This window comes from Balaenoptera ricei, chromosome 1 (genome assembly GCF_028023285.1).
Source record: "Balaenoptera ricei isolate mBalRic1 chromosome 1, mBalRic1.hap2, whole genome shotgun sequence".
NCBI classification, from domain to species: domain Eukaryota; kingdom Metazoa; phylum Chordata; class Mammalia; order Artiodactyla; family Balaenopteridae; genus Balaenoptera; species Balaenoptera ricei.
This window is the reverse complement of record NC_082639.1, coordinates 83,478,108-83,495,272: the sequence shown is the minus strand read 5'-3', so window position 1 is coordinate 83,495,272 and position 17,165 is coordinate 83,478,108. Positions and strand designations below refer to the sequence as shown.

Sequence of the window (17,165 nt, the reverse complement as noted above, 5' to 3'; positions counted from 1 at the left end):
CCTCTTGGACTTCGGGATGACACACCTGGCAGGCTTGGTGAATGTCCTTATAAGGCAACTGCGGTGCCGCCACCGTGGCTTCCCTGGCCTGCATTTCACTAGGGCGATGAAGCAATGTCCCTGAACTGGGAAGGGCGGGGACAGCTTGCTTTTAATTCTCTAATAGCCCCACTCAGGCGGCTCTACTTCCTCTTCTGATGGTTTGAATGTGAGAAATCCAACTACAGGAGAACCTTAAGAAGGAGGCCATTTATTTCCATGCTATTCACTGAGCAAAATGTATTAGGCAGCTGCTATATGCCATGCTCTAATCTCATGGGGTCACATGAGGATTATTTACAGGAAAGGGGAGTGATCCAGATGTGGTGCTGAGCTTCAAGGCTGCCCAGGATCCAACATTAGTTTCACTGTTTTTTATTTTTGTGAGGCCCTCCAGGTCCACGCAGGTCCCAGGACTTGGGAAGGGAGGTAATTCCTTTTGTTAGAAAGGAGAAGGGACATCGAATATTTAATGTCATAGGTACCAAGCCCAGTGTTTTACATCCATCACCTCATTTAATTCTCAAGGTGATCTGTGAAGTAAGTATTTGGGTTTATAGTGGAATTTCCCTGAAATGTCTACTCTGATCTATCTGGCTGCTCTCTACATCCTAGAGTCAGCCAGGATGAGGCCCCTTGGGTTATTTACATTTTAACCTCAAAGGGTGTTTTCTGTTTTTCAGCCTTAATACTTACGGCTCAGATCAGTCCCAAAGGTTTCCTCCCAGCTCAGATACCCAAATCAGCTGCTCCTGCCAATGGCAAGTGCTCGACTCCAGGCTGCCCAAGCCACCAGGGGCCCAGGAGGCCTGGCCGACCTGCAACTCCACCTCCCCACCGTAGCCCATCATGAGGGGAGGTGGGGAGGCCCCAGACCTTCTACGACTTCGTCTCTGGGCTCCCGGTTCACACCCCATGCCGTCCCCTTCAGTTGGTCTGCTCGGGATCCAGCTTCTGTGCTGGGTAAAAGACCAACATCATGTTGATGCTGGGGGTTTCCCGGGGTTTCACCTTCTTTGGAGAACAGGTGCTGCAGACATAAGCGTCTTTATGACCCAGGCTAGATTAATTGCCCCTGCGATGCGTTCTCTCCCATATCCTCTTTCACAGCTCTTAGCACACGTTTTTCTCTTGAACAGCCGGGAAAAAATTGCACTGAAAATTTGGAAGCATATCTAGATGGCTTCTCTGGGCATGAAATATCAACCCCCCTCCCCTCTGCCAGTTTCCTCCTCCGTCACCTTCCTCCGTCCTTGCCTTGCTGCCTCCTCTCTGGCCACACTGGTCTCTTGCTGCTCCTTAAACATCCAAGGCTAGGGTTGCCAGATAAAATACAGGTTTTCCAGTTACATTTCAGTCTCAGATAAAAAACAAATGATTTTTTAGTATAAGTATGTCCCAAGTTAAATTACTTCTTGTTTATGTGAAATTTAAATTTAACAGAGTGTCCAACTTTTGCTTTCTTTCTCTTTTCTTTTTTTGCTAAATCTGGTGACAATGCCAAGCTCATTCCCGTCACTGGGGATGTTTGTCAGTCACATGACTCCCCCCTCACTGGACTCTGGCCTTGGCCCAGATGCCTTGTCTTCAGGGAGGCCTCCCCTCGTCCCCACATCTCAAAACATGGCCCCATCCCGACCTTCCACCTCCCCTTGCCTTATTTCCCCCTCAGCAGCACCTGCCTGACTTGCCCTCACATGTGTTTTCTGTCCATCTCTCCACAAGCACGATCACGTCATTAAGTCAGGGATTCACATCAGTTTTGTTCACTGCCATGTGCCCAGTGTCTAGAACAGGGCCTGGAACAAAACAGTCACCCCAGACCATCTGTTGAATGAATGGATTATTCTGCATGATCAGGAGAGAGAATTTTGATTTTTCCCAGTCAGCCCAAGAAAGAGAAGGTAGGAGAAGAAGGCCCTGAGATAAGAGGAGGAAGAGTGGGGAGAGGGGAGGGGAGGAGAAAGAGACAGACAGAGTGAGACAGAGAGGCAGAGACAGACAGACAGAATGAATTGAGAGAAGAGACAGGATGCAGTCTGAGACTGCTCTCATCTGTGGGTGACTTCAGAAGTGTGGGAGCCCACGCAGCTGCTAGAAGACATTTGCACGGAGGGGCCATACAATGCATACGATGTAGACTTTAAGAACACAGGCTTTGCCACAGACTCAAACTTTGAGTCTGGGCTCCACCACTTAACACTTGTAAGGCTTTAAGCACAGAATGCATCTCTAGGCCTCAGTTTCCCTATCTGTTAAATGGTAATAACGATATTACCCAGTCACGGAGCAGTTGGGAGGCGTAAATGAGATACATGTGTCAAGCACATAGCACCAGGTCTGACCCCTGGCAAGTGCGGAAGAGAAGACAGCTGCAAATGCTCCTGCCATCACGGCCATGCTTCTCCTGATCATGAAATTACCATCCCCCCTCACCCCATGATTGCCTCTTCAATTTTTACTGACTCTCAGTTGATGACCATTTTTCAAAAAGAAACAGTGGTTTTGTTTTTGTTCTTTTTTGGTAACCACCGTGGCCCATTAGGGATTAGAGAATAGCTGGCAGGTGTGCTCTGGGTGCTGAGAGGCCAGTGTCGCTCTTCTGCCTGTGGAGTGACTCACCCCTCATGCAGCCCCAGGGATAAGTCTCTGCACTCAGGTGGCTTGGGGGTTTTGGGAAATAGTTGCCACCAGTGTTAAACCCGGAGTGTCAGAGGCCCCTGTCGCTGAGCACACAGGACAGGGCACAGCCTGTCCGGTCTCGACGTGTGCTGGCTCTGTGACCCCCCGCACCCCTTAACTACTCAGCCTCACGTTCTTCCTGTGGAAAACAGGATGGTTTCCTGGTCTGTCTTTCTTCCAGGTTTAGATGACCACAAAGTGAAAGAGGCTATGACAAAAGCTTTGGCAACCCTAAGCTGCTATATAAAGCCCGGATCGTGTCATCAGCATTGTCTGCAGGGGGAGGGGGTCCTGACTAGCTGACTGGGGATCACGGGCTCCGTGGACATCTTGGTGTCACCCACTCCCTGTACCTCATAGACACACGCCCTTTTCCCGGCGCCAGGATCAAATACCACTCAGTGATGTGTCCTCGGGGCGGGGGTGAAAAATGACACAAGGCCTTCATTCCTGGGTGCTTCACCACTGCACCCCCCGCAGTCAGGCCAGTGGGTGTCCGCCAGATGTGCGAAGGCAGGAAATTAGCGCCAGCTCTGAATAAATATCTTTGCACTTTGCTCTATTGGTAACTGGCTGTACTTTTGTAGGAGTGGACACGCTCCTGAAAGTTCCCCGGTTCCCAGCCCCAATGAGACACACACGCTCCAGCCCCTCCCCATCCTAGCCTCACCGTTTCTGGGGAACACTCATTCTTAGGTGGCAGCACTGTCCAGGGCCAGACGATGCCTCCTGCAGCAGACAGGCAGGCTCAGGATGTACTGGTGCCCATGACCTCAGCTTGTGGGCCCGGGCCCTGGCCCAGCCCATAAAGCCAAGTCACCTCTGAGAAGCAACCTTCTCTCATTTGGCCAGAGCCAGCCCCCAACTACAGCAGGCAGGGTCCTTGCCTCAGGCTCTGCAACTTAATGCATTTATAAGACAAATATTAACCAAGTGACTACTATGTACTATGTACTAGGTGCTAGGAACTCACCAATGAACAAAACCAATATTGAATTTCCCTTCCTTCGTGGAGCTTCCATTCTAGTGTGGGGAGGGTAGGGGAGACAGAAAAAGTAAATAACTAGATTCTGAAGTGTGTAAACAGATGACAAATGACGTGGAAAATTGGCAGGGTAAAGAGGGTAAGGGTGAGTGCAGGGGGAAGGGAACAGCAGGTTCCACAGGGAGGTCCACAGAGAATGTACCACCTGAGTCAACACCAAGGAGGTGAGCACCTGGGAGGGGAGCTGGGAAACATTCCACGAAGGGGGAACAGCCAGTGCAAAGGCCCTGATGCCTTGGCCACCGCCTGGTGTGTTCAAGGAATCAGGAGACCAGTGCCTAGAACCCAGTGAGTGGGGTAAGTAGTGATTTGGGAAACTAGCAGTGGCCAGGTGTGGAGAGCAATCCTGGCAGGTGGCAGCAGGAGAAAAGTGGTTCAAAATCAGCTGGTGGCAAGGGCTGGCTCTGGTTTAGGGGTCCTTGAAGTCTTCATAATGTGGGAATGCCTTCTATAAGGAAAAATATGAGATTACAAATATGAAATTAAGCACAGGGTTTTGGAAATGCAAGCGAGGGCCCCTGAAGCTTAGGTTCCTTAACTCCCTGATGGTGGAGCTGTGGACCCGAGGCCTGTGCTTGGGATGGCTCCGGAGGGCCCCACTCACCCCAAGGCAGCACCCTCCTCCCTCTCTCCCTTCCCTACAGCATTGCCCTTCTGTGACTTCTTTCCTGGTCCAAGCTTCCTGTGACATCCATCTCAACCAGTGTTTGCACAGATAGCAATGGGGACAGAGAGAGGACCTGAGGGACCTCTGTGTCCCCAGCCTAGCCACATGGGTCAGAGTCCAGCCAACAGGGATGACAGTGACAGTGAGGGTGGCAGGGATGTCCCCCTAGGAGGGGAAGGACAGGAATCATGTCTCCGCAGAGGACATTTCTCTGATTTTGTGGTTCTGTCCGCATCCAGGAAAAGAAAGCAGGAGGGCAAGCGCACACTCAATATGAAAGGAGGCTGGGGTCCTCCCCCAGGCCCCCCACTGTGACCCTTCAGGGCGTAGCTGCACGGGGCTGGGTCCCAGAAGATGAGCTGGGGGACTCTCTTAAGCTGGCTGGTGAGCGCCACACAGGGAGGCCCAGGCTTTGCTTTGGAAACCATGAAGGGGTTGGAGACAGGACTGGAGCAGGCGGGGAGAGAGAAGAAAGGAATTATTCAGAGTCCAGTTATGAATTATTGGCTGTGGGGAAAGAAACCAAGATGTTCGGGGGAGTAGTCATTATGTTCCTCTACGTGATGTGGCTTCTGAGGGGCCTGGTTAAATGCGAACTATGCCCTCCCTCCCTCCCTCCCTCCCTTCCTTCCTTCCTTCCTTCCTCCCTCCCTCCCTCTCTTTTTTCTCTCTTTCATTCATTGATGAGAAAAGATCCCATTTAAAAGTAGCTGGTGTATGTAGACCCTTCCCAATTTAAAAAAAAAATCATAATAATTTTTCTTTAAAGTGTCAATTGCTATCTTTGTCTAGGTAGAGACATTTAAGCAAGTTTGGATATGATATGGAAATTTTGATTAATTTGTTTGAATGGGACTCTTGTTGTAATACAATCCTTTGTCTTTTGGAATAAATCAACCAAGAAGCATTTATAGCACAGCAGCTATATATGCAGTTTTATTTTAGGGCCTCCTTATTCAAGGAGGTTGAATCCAAAATCCTACTCCTGGAGGTGATTTTGGTCTGGCTGTGAAGTCAGTGCTTATGCCTGTGGGGAGACGGGTCGATGGCGCCATGGCATTGCTTCTCAGGCCTTACACTTGACTATTTCTCTTCTTATTCAATGCGTTTTCCCTGGACTGTCGCACCCGCACCCGAGACATCACCACCCTCTGTCAAGCTTTCAATGCCAAATCAGTCTCCAGCCTGACTTTCTGCTACCTCCCAGGTGGTTTTCCAGGATGCAGAGGACCGCAGGCTCACTCCCTGAAACCCCCAATCCATCCGGCCTTTGGGGCGGCCAGCCTGAAACACACTCATCTGACCACAGCCCTGGTCTAGCCAGGAGCCTCCACTGGTCGCTGTTATCCACAACAGAGGCCCAAGCATCTGGAAATGTAACTTGTTTTTCAAGTAAAATATTGCATTGAACACCAGTAGAAGAAAGATGGGAAGTTATTTTATTGGTAGACATGTACTTTACAGGCATATGTTTATAACATTTGCTTGCTCTAAAGCCAGCCGCTCTGAATGATGAGGTTATTTTCAAAAGCATAAACATTTGACACTTATGGTCATGGATGCACTTGCAGTTTTTATTTTTTAATTCGTTAATTATTTTAGTATAGATGATTTACAATGTTAGTTTAGTTTCAGGTGTACAGCAAAGTGATTCATATATATATATATATATGGTCTTTTTCAGATTCTTTTCCATTATAGGTTATTACAAGGTATTGAATATAGTTCCCTATGCTATACAGTAGGTCCTTGTTTTATCTGTAGTAGTGTGTATCTGTTAATCCCAAACTCCTAATTTATCCCTCCCCCGCCCTTTTCCCCTTTGGTAACCATAAGTTTGTTTTCTGTGTCTGTGAGTCTATTTCTGTTTTGTAAATAAGTTCATTTGTATCATTCTTTTAGATTCCATCTGTAAGTGATATCATATACTTTGTCTTTCTCTGTCTGACTTACTTCATTTAGTATGATAATCTCCAGGTCCATCCATGTTGCTGCAAGTGGCATTATTTCATTCTTTTTTATGGCTGACTAATATTCCATTGTATATATGTACCACATCTTTATCCATTCATCTGTCAATGGACATTTAGGTTGCTTCCATGTCTTGGCTATTATAAATAGTGCTGCAATGAACATTGGGGTGCATGTATCTTTTCAAGTTAGAGTTTTCATCTTTTCTGGATATATGCCCAGGAGTAGGATTGCTGGATCATATGGCAACTCTATTTCTAGTTTTTTAAGGAACCTCCATACTGGTCTCCATAGTGGCTGCACCACTTTACATTCCCACCAACAGTGTAGGAGGGTTCCTTTCTCTCCACACCCTCTCCAACATTTATTATTTGTAGACTTTTTGATTATGGTGCACTTGCAGTTTTAGATCAGCCTCAGCCTCCAATTTATTCCTGTATTTGTTTCTGTTGCCCAGTGTTGAGAAAGTTTGGCTCAAGATATAAGTAATAAAACTAGAAACATCTTCACGTTTTATTTTTACACATCTTGCCTTGCCATCTCGGGATGCTCTTAATTAAACAAATCCAAGATCTTGAATGCAGAGCAGGAGAAAATGTTGAGTCTAATATTGAATCATTAACAATATCTAACTGCTTTCATTGTTTATGTTAAATGTAAAATTCACATCACAAGTAGCTCAAATTTAAGATAGGTGCTCATGCAGTATTATCCTGACTGCACAGCTAACCATTATGCAGTGGGGAGTGAATGTGATCACCTAGGTTTTGTCAGCCGGCATTTGGCTATTCAGTTTACCATGGTCCTGTGTCTGTACAAATTGATGCAAGAGGGCATACACAGACCTGGATTTTAAGAAATCACCCGTACAGAGCTACAGTCTTTCTAATCGTGACACCTTTATTAAATATTCAAAATCATGAACCAAATCAGAAGAAAAGATCAGTTCTCACTGTATCAAGAGCATTTGCCCGGCGACATGAATTAGTGCATTTGTGGTCTCTAATATGTTAGCATTTGATATAAAGCACATGTGACTATGTTGATATAAAATTACAGTTGATTTTTTAATGATTTAAAGTACATATTTTGGGTAGCTTTTTAAAAAAAATAGAAAAATCCATGGACAGAATCCAAAAGCCAAAAGGTAAAAGAAGGATATTTAGTGACAAATAAATCTTCCTCCACCTCATCCTCAACCAGTATCGTTCTCCCCAGTATTTTTCTTCACTGTTACCAGTTTCTTTGAATCCTACCAGAGACATTCTCTGTGTGTGTGGGAGTGTGTCTTAATTTGTGCTACCCTAGAGACAGACCTTGACACAAGGATTTAAATGAAGCTATTTATCTGGGAAGAGCTCCCAGGAAACTCCTGCAGGGGCTGGGGGCATGAGAATGGGGAGGGAAGGCAGCCAATAAAGGGAAGATCATCGAGTAAATTCCACCATGAACAAACAGAGCGTAATGCCACCGGGGAACTCTGGGAGCCAGCATTGGACACGTGGCCCAGTATTATTTCTCCTGTGGGGAAATGAGGCTGGTAATTTATAACCAACGGCATTGTTTGAGGGCTGTGGGGTGTGGGCAACCAGCCATGCGGCCAGGCACAGTGGACCCTGGTGGTCAGAGAAAACTCTCAATCAAAGAAATGCAAGAGCTGGCCCTTTAGAGTGTGCAGGTGTGCCCTGAAATGTTAAGGAGCAGGAGATATGGGCAGGGCACCAACAGCATCTGCTACAACATTCTCCTAAAAACATTTTGAATGAAATTTGAACCAAACATTTGCAGCAACCGTGGCCTAGCCCCGCGATTGCCAGGCTTCCACAGAGCCCAGTCTGAAGGCCATTGGCATTCGTGGGAGCAGCAAATGAAGCTTTCCAGGGTCTGGCTCCTGTCAACTACTTCTGGTTCCTTTCCCTCCTTAATCACAGTCAAGTTGTCACCCAGTGGTACAAGTGATTTGTGCTGGCGGGCCCCTGCACATCCGGTGGAGCACACCTCCCTGCCTTTCCTCATGATGCTGTCTTGGCCTGGGAGCACCCTTTCCCTTCCTCTTAGCTGCCTAATGCTACTTGTTCTCAAGATTCAGGTGAGTAGAAAGAATAAACTTTCCTTTTGGTGTAGTAGAGGGCTCACCGAGGTGTTTAGCCCAGAGCCTGACAGAGACTATGCTCTCAGGAGTGATTATCTGCCCATGTCCCCAGCTGTCTTATGCCTTGGGGAACCTTCCCTGCCACCCCTGGGCTAGATTGGGATTCCACTCTGCTCAGTGTCCTAGCACCCTGGGCTCACCTATTGGAATGATCTGTTTGCCTGTCTGTCTCCCCCAACTGTACCAGGAACTTCTTCAGGGCAGGAAGCAGGCTTTGCTCACCTCTGAATCCCCGTTGCAGGCAGTATGGCTCAGTAAATGCTTTTGAACAGAATTCAACAGAGGGCACTGCACAGTGCCCCTTCTTTGCAGTATTTGTAGGAATCCTGAGGGAGCAATTGCTGCAGACAAGGTGGCCCTTGAATGTGTGTTAGGTGGCCTTGAATAAGACACATGCCTGTAAAGGAGGTTGCTGCCTCCTTCCTGGGGAGAGACCTGTAGACCTGCTCCTTAATTTGGCATGCAAGATTGTTTCTGCTCTTTTCATTTTTGTATTTGTTTAATGGATAGTCAGTCCCTCAGTCCATAAATATTTTCTGAATCCCTACTATTCTGGGCACTATTCTAGGGGATGGAGATATAGGGGTGCACATGACAGAAGGAGGTCCCACCTCAAAGAACTTCCCTCCCTTGGAAGGTGTAGAATAGTACAGAATGGAATATTCATTCGGACTAGCCTGTTGTCACTGGCGGGATATGAAGAATCTGGAACAAGTGGGGCTCATCAGGGCCTGGCTGATGGAAACCTCAGGCAGTTGTAAGTAAAGGCACGGGGGCAGACATCCCAGTAGGAGGAGGGAACCAAAGGAGGTCAAGGACAGCCATCATTTAGAAACATATTGAATGCATCTGTGGTCAGCATACTGGAAGTCACAAAGAGGTAGAAGCCTCAGTCCGTCCCTGTGAAGATCTGCTGTCTACAGTGGGAGAGGAAAGTCACAGTTATCCTGAGGATTATCAACCAGTAAGGACCATCCAGTCAACCATTTTTAAAGACTTTTTATTTGAAAATAATTATAGACTCAAAGAAAGTTGCAAAAAATAGTACAGTGAGGTTGTGTGTACCGTCACCCAATTTCCCCCAGTGGCAATACTTACATAACTACAGGACAATATCACAGCCAGGAAACTGACATTAGTAAAAGGCACAGATCTTGTTCAGATTTCCTTTGTTTTACATATGAGTCTACAAAATCGTTTCACATGTGTAAATTCACATAACAACCATCACAGTGAAGACACAGAACAGTTCTGTCACCACAAAGATATCCCTGGTGCTACACCTTTATAGTCACCACCCCCCGCCCCCCAACCCCTGCCTAGTGTTGAGTTTTGAAAGTTCTTGATGTTCTAGACATGAGCCCTTTGCCACATGTGCGGTTTGCAAATATTTTGTACTTGTCTATAGCATGTCTTTTCATCCTCTTTACAGGGTCTTCTGCAGAAAAAAAGATTTTAATTTTGATGAAGTACAACTTAAGTTTTTCTTTTATGGACTGTGCTTGTAGTGTCACATTTAAGAACTCTTCATTTTTCCCTAGGTTTGAAGGTTTTCTATTTTCTTCTAAAAGTTTTATAATTTTACATTTAAATCTATGATCATTTTCCAGTTAATTTTGTATAAGGTGTGAGGTTTGGTTCGAAGTTCTTTTTTTTTCTTTTGCCTATAAATATTGAATTGTTCCAGCGTTTTCTGTTTTAAAAAAACTATCCTTTCTCCATTGAGTATCTTTTGCTCCTTTGTCAAAAATCAGTTGGCTGACCTGGGCCTGCCTGATGGTGTCCCCATGCCTGACATGTACTCCTGGCAACCAGTTGCTGTAGAACTGAAATCTCTGCTAGGCAAGGATGTTTTGTTCTTGAAGGACTGCGTGGGCCCAGAAGTGGAGAAAGCTTGTGCTGACACAGCTGCTGGGTCTGTCATCCTGCTGGAGAACCTTCGCTTTCATGTGGAGGAAGAAAGGAAGGGAAAAGATGCTTCTGGGAACAAGGTTAAAGCTGAGCCAGCCAAAATAGAAGCCTTCCAAGCTTCGCTTTCCAAGCTAGGGGATGTCTATGTCAATGATGCTTTTGGCACTGCTCACCAAGCCCACAGCTCCATGGTGGGAGTAAATCTGCCAGAGAAGGCTGGAGGGTTTTTGATGAAGAAGGAGCTGAACTACTTTGCCAAGGCCTTGGAGAGCCCAGAGCGACCCTTCCTGGCCATCTAAAGTTGGGTGGAGCTAAAGTTGCAGACAAGATCCAGCTGATCAATAATATGCTGGACAAAGTCAGTGAGATGATTATTGGTGGTGGAATGGCCTTTACCTTCCTTAATGTGCTCAACAACATGGAGATTGACACTTCTCTGTTTGATGAAGAGAGATCCAAGATCATCGAAGACCTGATATCCAAAGCTGAGAAGAATGGTGTGAAGGTTACCTTGCCTGTTGACTTTGTCACTGCTGATAAGTTTGATGAGAATGCCAAGACTGGCCAAGCCACTGTGCCCTCTGGCATACCTGCTGGCTGGATGGGCTTGGACTGCGGTCCTGAGAGCAGCAAAAAGTATGCTGAGGCTGTTGGTCGGGCTAAGCAGATCATATGGAATGGACCTGTGGGCGTATTTGAATGGGAAGCTTTTGCCCGAAGAACCAAAGCCCTCATGGATGAGGTGGTGAAAGCCACTTCCAGGGGCTGCATCACCATCATAGGTGGGGGAGACAGTGCTTCTTGCTGTGCCAAATGGAACACGGAGGATAAAGTCAGCCACGTGAGCACTGGGGGTGGTGCCAGTTTAGAGCTCCTGGAAGGTAAAGTCCTTCCTGGGGTGGTGGATGCTCTCAGCAATGTTTAGTACTTTCCTGCCTTTTGGTTCCTGTGCATAGCCCCTAAGTCAACTTAGCGCTTCCTGCATCTCCACTTGGCATTAGCTAATATCTTCCCCCATGTCAAGATTTGGCTAGTGGCCAAGAGATATAGCGCCAGGAACCCTTAAACAGTTGTACGGCATCTCAGCTCACCTTTACTGCACCCTGGATTTGCCTACATTCTTCAAGTTCCCATTTGAATTTCTTAGAGACTAAACCATTGTGCATTCCAGAGTGCGTATATTTATATTATGCCTGTTAAAAGAAAGTGAGCTGTGTTAGCTTAGTTCTCTTTATGAAGTAGCTTATTCTGATTAGCTTTGTCATTGTTTCACCACTCAACATGGAAACAAAATGAAATGCCAATTGTTGGTAAGGAGGGAGATGAAGTTGGTGATCTATTAAATAAATAATAAAAATATCCATTGGGAAAAAAAATCAGTTGGCTGTACTGGTGTGGATTTATCTCTGGCTTATCTATTTTGTTTTATTGGTCTGGGTATTTATTCCTCCATAATACACATTGTCTTGATTACTGTAGTTATATAGTAAATCTTAAAATTGGGTAGAGTGATTCCTTCCTCTTTATTCTTCTTTTCTAAAATTGTTTCAGCTATTCTAATTCCTTTGCCTTTCCACATATATTTATAATAATCTTGTCAAAACCTACACAAATTTTGCTGGGGTTTTGACAGAAATTGTGTTAAACCTATAGATCAATTTGGGGAGAATTGACATCTTTACTGGGTTGGGTCTTCGAAGCTGTGAACACAGTATGTTTTTCCATTTATTTACATCTTCCTTAATTTCTTTCATCAGCATTTTGTAGTCTTCAGCAAACAAGTTCTGTACATCTTTTGTTATAATTATGCCTATATATTTTATTTAGAGGGATAGTATAAACAGTATTATGTTTTTAATTTTGGCTTCCACATGGTCATTGACAGTATATAGAAATACTATTGATTTTTGAATGTTGACCTTGTATCCTGCGACCTAGCTTAGCTATTAGTGCTAGATGGGTTTTGTTTGTTTGCTTGCTTCATTTTTGTTTTGAGCTTTTTAAAAAAGATTCTTTGGGATTTTCTGCATAAGCCATATGTCATCTGAAAATAAGGATAGTTTTATTTGTTCCTCTCCAATATGTATGCCATCATGGTGGATTATCAACTGTGAGAATCATCCAGGCAAAAAATGTATTTAATTCCAAATATTCTGTTTTCTTACTCTTTTCTAGATTATTTCCCCTTGTCTACCGTGTGTTCAGGGAACACAGACTCACTCTTACATTAGATCAAGCAACTATTATTAGGAAAAATATCTGGAAATAATAAGATAACACATCGTAGAGCCAAAGAGGAAGGACTGGGGGACTTTTCACATCCTGCCTCCTCCCTGAGCAAAGGTCATCGAAAGATGACTCTGGGTACTGTGTGTTCCCTTGGGTCAGGGCCATCTGGGCCTCAGCAAGCCTTCTCGATGCTCCCCCAGGGAAAAGCAACCCTTCTTCCAGGACTGGCCCAGGTTGGGACCCCCTGAAGTCAGACTGGGATCAGGGACTGACGACGGGGTTGGAGGGGAGGTGGAGGGAGTCCTTGGGAAGGTTGAGGAGGGCTTCCCCTCACCTTGATCCAGATGGGTTTTCAGCAGGTGTGTGGGAGACATCACTGTCCTTTGCTTTGAGCTGAGACACAGCTTCTACAGGTCCCGTGGGATGTGGGTTTAGGTGTTATTGAAGAGAAGAAAAACAAGACAGTGTTCTTCCCACTGGTGATGAACCTGGGCCATGCAAGGGGGACTGTGTCCTTGACACCAGGAAACTGAAGCCAGGGCTCGATGTGCGGACCCCAGAATCGTACATGATGTATAAGCAATGCTGTGTGAGCAAAACGATCCTGTACAATGAAAGTTCTGCTTACCCAGATTGCTTAAAGTTTTTTAATCCCAGTGCTATTTACTTTCCTGATAAAGTGTTGGGCAATTCATAGCTAAAATATACTGAAACATTATACCATGTGCAATGCTTAATCCACACATTTGTTAAAGGTGGGTATGTTTAAAGAGGCTGAAACAAAGGGAATGCAGTTCCCTGATACATGCTTAGCTGTGGAGAGATTTATTTAATCTAGAATAGTAAGATATTTTTATCCACTTTCTGGAAACAAAGAGATTTTTTTTAAAAATAAGTTTATTTTATTCAGTTATTTTTGGCTGTGTTGGGTCTTTGCTGCTGTGCACGGGCTTTCTCTAGTTGCAGCGAGCAGAGGCTACTCTTTATTGCAGTGCATGGGCTTCTCATTGCGGGGGCTTCTCTTGTTGTGGGAGCACGGGCTCTAGGCGCGCGGGCTTCAGTAGTTGTGGCTCGTGAGCTCTAGAGCACAGGCTCAGTAGTTGTAGGCACATGGGCTTAGTTGCTCCTTGGCATGTGGGATCTTCCCGGACCAGGGCTCGAACCCGTGTCCCCTGCATTGGCAGGTGGATTCTCAACCACTGTGCTACCAGGGAAGCCAAGAGATGATTTTTTTAAAAGTTAAGTCTATCTTGAAAATGGTAAAATGGAAAAAAATTTAAAGGCAAATTTAGTTAATGGGGGTAGTAACTTCTTATTGTTTCCGTGTTCTATACCACACCATACATGAATTAATAAGCTCTTACAGCCTTGCACCTATGAGGCTGGCAAGTCCCTTGACCTGCTGGATGAGTCTGCAAGCTGGAAGCCCAGGAGAGCTGGGGGTTTAGCTTCAGTCCAAGTCCAAAAGCCTGAGAACCAGGAGAGCTGATGGTGTAGCTTGTGTCCAAAGGCTGGCAGGCTCAAGACCCTGCAAGAGCCGATGTTTCAGTTCAAGTCTGAAGGCAGGAAAAAAACTGGTGTCCTATTCTGAAAGCATTCAGGCAGGAAAGGTTTCTCTCCTACTCAGAGGAGGATCGGCCTTCTTGTTCTATTCAGAGCTTCAACTGATAGGATGGGCCCACAAGCACGAAAGAGGGCAATCTGCTTTACTTGGTTTATACCCTCACAGAAACACCAAAAATAATGTCTGACCAAATATCTGGGCACTGCGTGGCCCAATCAAGCTGACATAAAATTAATCATCATGGAAACATAGGCACGGACCAGTGAAAGACTATTTCAAAAGAGTGTGAAGTTCTGGAGCAGACTTCTGATTACCTTCTCAAAGAGGACCAGGTTTTCTTATCTGCCAGTTGAGAAAATGTTCCTTACTCCCTTGTAAAACCCGAATGCTTTCTTAAAATTACAATAATGAATGTCATTCACTGTGTACCTACTCTGTGCTGTTTGCTTAGCAAACATCTCACTTAATCCTCTCACTAACCCTGCTCTCTACTAAGCTTATTCTCAAAGGAGGGGATGTTAGTGGCATCCACATATGAGAAAACCAAGGCTCAAAGAACTGTACACTCATCAGTGTTTACTGTACCTGGAACACAGTAGGTGTTCAATAAATATGTGTTGAATGATATTAATTAAGCCTCTTGTTAAAGGCCGTACCGCTAGAAATGGTAAAGTTAAATTTCAAAACCAGATCATTTGACCCCAAAGTCAACGCGCTTTAGGGAAAACTAGTGAACACAGGCAGGGTAGAAAATATGTTACTTGGAGTTTAGGCTGTCGGACCACTGGCATTTCATCTGACTCCTACATGAAGTAGGCTGACACGACAGAGCCTGAAAAAATTCCAGTAATTCCAACAAAGCTCGTCAGCCTCTGGTACAGGTCCTTGAAAATGACCTTGAGCAATTAAACCACACACATGGGCAGACATTAGCTCTAGTTCTGGTTGATTCAGAAACTCAACAGCCCTATTCCTGGCATGATTTTGAGCATAATTTTCTCCCTGTTGTTAATTCATCTTTAGAATGCTTTGGTCATAGCTGGAAAGACAGGGTCAATATATGTTTCAAAACTGTCTGGTCTCTCTTTGATGAACAGTGTTCAGTTGGTGGGGGGTGAAGGTGAGGGAGGAGAGCTGGTTATTAATTTCACAGCAGTTATGGTGTTCAGCCTCAGTGAGATGTTTATCAAGGGGCTAAGATTCTTCCCAGTAACTTATTAGCTATATTTGGAAGCATGTTAAGTCTTGGAGGCCACAGGGCGCTGTTTGATGTTTTTCGCAGTGATTCATGACACAGAAGGTATCTTAATCACTCCCCCGAGGTTCTTCTCAACTTTCAACCCAAGGGCAACTTTACTCCAGGAACACTGGCCTTGAGCATTCCTTACTGTCTCCCTGTCCTGCTCGCTTCCCAGGCTACGGGAAATCTGTTTTTCATCTTCAAAGAAAAAGTGTAGATTAATTTTAAAGGAGAAGTTTGCTATTTCATCTGAACTTGCCAAAGACTTGATAAGATCTCAAAAAGGACAATGTGGTTCTTTCAATTATTTCAGACATTTGGTGATGAACAGTCAGAAGGGAGGAAAGTTGGGAGTCGTTTAAGAAAGAAGATTCATCCAGGCAGAGACCCGTGAAAACGCCCTATTGTCTAAAACCGAAATGAGTCATGTTGTGCAAGAACAGTTAGTGGTTGTTCCTGGGAGGGACATGTTGACCTCCAACCTAAACCTGGAACTGGAGCCAGAGCCTTCGGTTTGGGCCGTATCTCTCTAGGATATCATGTCTGCTGCAGTGTTCCAACTTCAAATCACATCTGGAATGTGGTCTTGCCTTTTCTCACCATGGCTGTTACTACCACCCTCATCTGCACTCCCATCATCTCTCCCCTGGTGTTGCCACAAAAGCCCGCTTCCTGGCCTCCCTGCAGGCCATTTTCCACGCAGCAGCCTGGATCATCTGTTACAACCCAAGTCACATATGCATCTACTCTGCTCAAAAGCTTCCTGTGTCTCCCCACGTTACTAAGAGTAGAAGCCACAGTCCTTCCATGCCCTCTGTGATCCGGCCATGCGATCTGGCCTCTCCCTTCCCTCGCTGACCTCCTCTCCTACCTAAAGATAGGACCCAAAGCAAGGGCTCAGACTTCACTTTCAGGTCTTAGGTTGGAGGTCAAGGCTTCACCTCAACACGTCCCTTCCAGAAACAACCTCTGCATTTCTTGCACCTACCTCCCTTGCCCTCTGATCTCATCCTGTTTTAGGCATGGGCCCGTTTCCCATGGACAGCCTTGCTGTCCCCATTGCTCGCTCTGCTCCAGCCACATTGGTGTCATTGCTCTTTCTCAAACACACCAGGCTCTCTCTGCCTCAGGGCATTTACACTTGCTGTTCTCTCTGCCTGGAATGCTTTTCCCCCAAATAATTACATGACATGCCTCCTCATTTCCTTTAGGACTCTGTTCCCATGTTTCCTTCTTCTCTGACTGTGTTATTTACAATTGCAACTCCTTCTGCCTACCATCCCTCCACCCTGGTGCTCCCTCTCTTTTATCTTTCTCATTAGCACTTGTCATGACCTAACATACTATATATTTTATTTATTATATTTTGCCAATCCATGGGGCAGGGATATTTTGGTCTTTTTTTTTTTTTTAATAAATTTATTTATTTATTTATTTATTTTTGGCTGTGTTGGTTCTTCATTTCTGTGCAAGGGCTTTCTCCAGTTGTGGTGAGCGGGGGCCACTCTTCATCGCAGTGCGCTGGCCTCTCACTGTCACGGCCTCTCCCGTTGCGGAGCATAGGCTCCAGACGCGCAGGCTCAGTAGTTGTGGCTCACGGGCCTAGCCGCTCCGTGGCATGTGGGATCCTCCCGGACCGGGTCACGAACCTGTGTCCCCTGCATT

At 45.7% G+C, this 17,165-nt stretch overlaps 1 long non-coding RNA gene and 1 pseudogene across 1 annotated transcript in view; both read left to right on the top strand.

The window, feature by feature from the left end:
• The window catches only part of LOC132368040 (phosphoglycerate kinase 1-like), a 117,702-nt pseudogene extending 105,905 nt beyond the window's left edge, over positions 1-11,797 (top strand).
• Positions 1-17,165, top strand: part of LOC132368086 (uncharacterized) — a 126,861-nt gene that overhangs the window by 102,067 nt on the left and 7,629 nt on the right. The window lies entirely within an intron of this gene.